The following is a 2129-nucleotide window of genomic DNA, read 5'->3' on the forward strand; positions in this document are numbered from 1 at the left end:
TCTTTCTTTCTTTCTTTCTTTCTTTCTTTCTTTCTTTCTTTCTTTCTTTCTTTCTTTCTCCTGCTGAGGATTGAGCCTAGGGCCTCGCACTGAGCTACATACCCAGCCTTTTGAAATTTTTTAATTGTGAGACAGGGTTTCACTAAATTACCTAAGCTGAGCTCAAACTTGTGATCCTCCTGCCTCAGCCTCCCAGAGTGCTGAGATTAAAGCAGTGTTCCACCACGCCCAGTTCACCATTCCCTTTTCTGATGGAATGAACCAGAGGCCATTTCTGTTGCTTGTGACTTGAGGCTGCTGACATGAAGTGGAGGTGAGATGGTCAAAGTCAGATTGGCCAGCTTGTGGGTGGGGTCCAGGGAGGAGGGCTGGACATCCTGAAGGGGACACCTGGGCTAGGGTGAGCCCGCAGCCAGTTTTATGAAGTAGTCATGGTGTGTGTGTGTGTGTGTGTGTGTGTGTGTGTGTGTGTAGCCATGGACTCATCCATAGAGGTGAGGAGAAAAGGCTATTGGTGAAAAGCACCAGGATTCAGGCTGGGCCTTGGTCCACCAGGGGAGGGGGTCTTTCTCTCCCTTTCCCACCTTTGGAGAAAGACTGTCCCTGGGGCCAGAGACTCTGGAGACAGGAGTGAGATGAGCTCAGACTGGCAGATCTTCAATCTGGGGCTGAGGAAAAACATGAGAACAGGAAGGGTTAGCCTCCCAGGGAGTCCCCAAGGGCACCCCAGGGCACAGCCAGCTGGATGGAGCCCTGCCTGGCTCGGGAGGCACAGAGCAGCTACTGCAGGTGGGTATAAATAATGAAACACTGCAGCTACTTATAGAACCATGCCACTGCTAGTAGTTTCTCTTTGATTTCTCCTTGGCAGCTGCAGAGGACCTGCCACGCTGAACTCCCAGGTGGGCTGTTTTGGGTGTGGGTGAGGAGGGCAGCTCGGTTCTGGGCAACAGCCACACGCGCAGGCTTTCACTTGGTCTACAAGAATCTCCAGATAGTGTGTGTGTGTGTGTGCACGCACACATGCATGTGAATCATTACCTCTGAGCCCTGTGCCCACACTGAGCTAAGGTGTACTGTGGTACAAGAGCCACCAAGGAAGGTGTGTGACAGACAGGACCCAGCTAGGATTAGATACAAAGTGTGATCGAAAACACACGGTGAATGCTTACATTTAAGAAATGTTTTCTAGTAGAAGACACATACATGGCCATGAATCCCGTTCAAAATACCTTGCTTCCTTCAAACACACTGATCCCCTATCCTTGCCGCTTTCTGAAGCAGTTCTGGAAGTCCTCTGTCATGAGTGTCTCTGCTAGATGTGATGAAAAATCCAGGCAATGCTGCTGCCGAGTGCCATCTGATGGAAAGGCAGGCTTGCAGTAGTGTGACCCTCGCAGCAGTGTGACCATGCATCCTCGTCCACCTAATTCACCGGATCTGGTGCTGTGACTTCTGGCTCTTTCCCAAAGTGGAAAAGACCACAGAAAGCAAATGTTTTGAATTGATTCAGGACATGGAAGCAGCCACATCAATATGACTGAAGACACTGGCCAGGGGTGGTGGTGCACGTCTGTAGCCCTAGCACTTGGGAGACTAAGGCGGGAAAACAGCTGAGAATTTAAGGCCAACAGGCCTGAATAGTTAGTTTGAGGCCAGTTGGAATTATATAGCAAAACCCTGTCTCCAAAAATCAGTCAACCAACCAACCAAAACCCTAAAGACGTTCACAAAAGAAGACCTTCAGAACTGCTTCAGAAGGGGGCAAGAATGATGGGATAAGTACGCTTGAAGTGAGAGAAAGAATTTTGAGGAGGCCATGGTAAGGGCTGGCCATCAGGAGCAGGGACCCCAGAGGGAGGGATTTACTTCAGGGGGGCCCGTGGAGAAGCCACCACTGGAGATACTACCCAAAACGGGAAGGAGGTATCAGCCTGGTTTCTCCCTTCAGCCCATTCTTCAATATTCTTTTTGAAAAACTGTGGTTACACACACGTAACATGAACAATTTTTAAGCATAGAATTCAGTAGTGCCAAGTATATGTGCCCTGTTGTGGAACTAACAGCTTTGTCTTTCTCCAGAACCTTTCATCTTGCAAAACTGAAACTTCCCATTTGACAATTTCCTA

Source organism: Octodon degus, unplaced genomic scaffold (assembly GCF_000260255.1).
Source record: "Octodon degus isolate 3935 unplaced genomic scaffold, OctDeg1.0 scaffold00031, whole genome shotgun sequence".
Taxonomy (NCBI): domain Eukaryota; kingdom Metazoa; phylum Chordata; class Mammalia; order Rodentia; family Octodontidae; genus Octodon; species Octodon degus.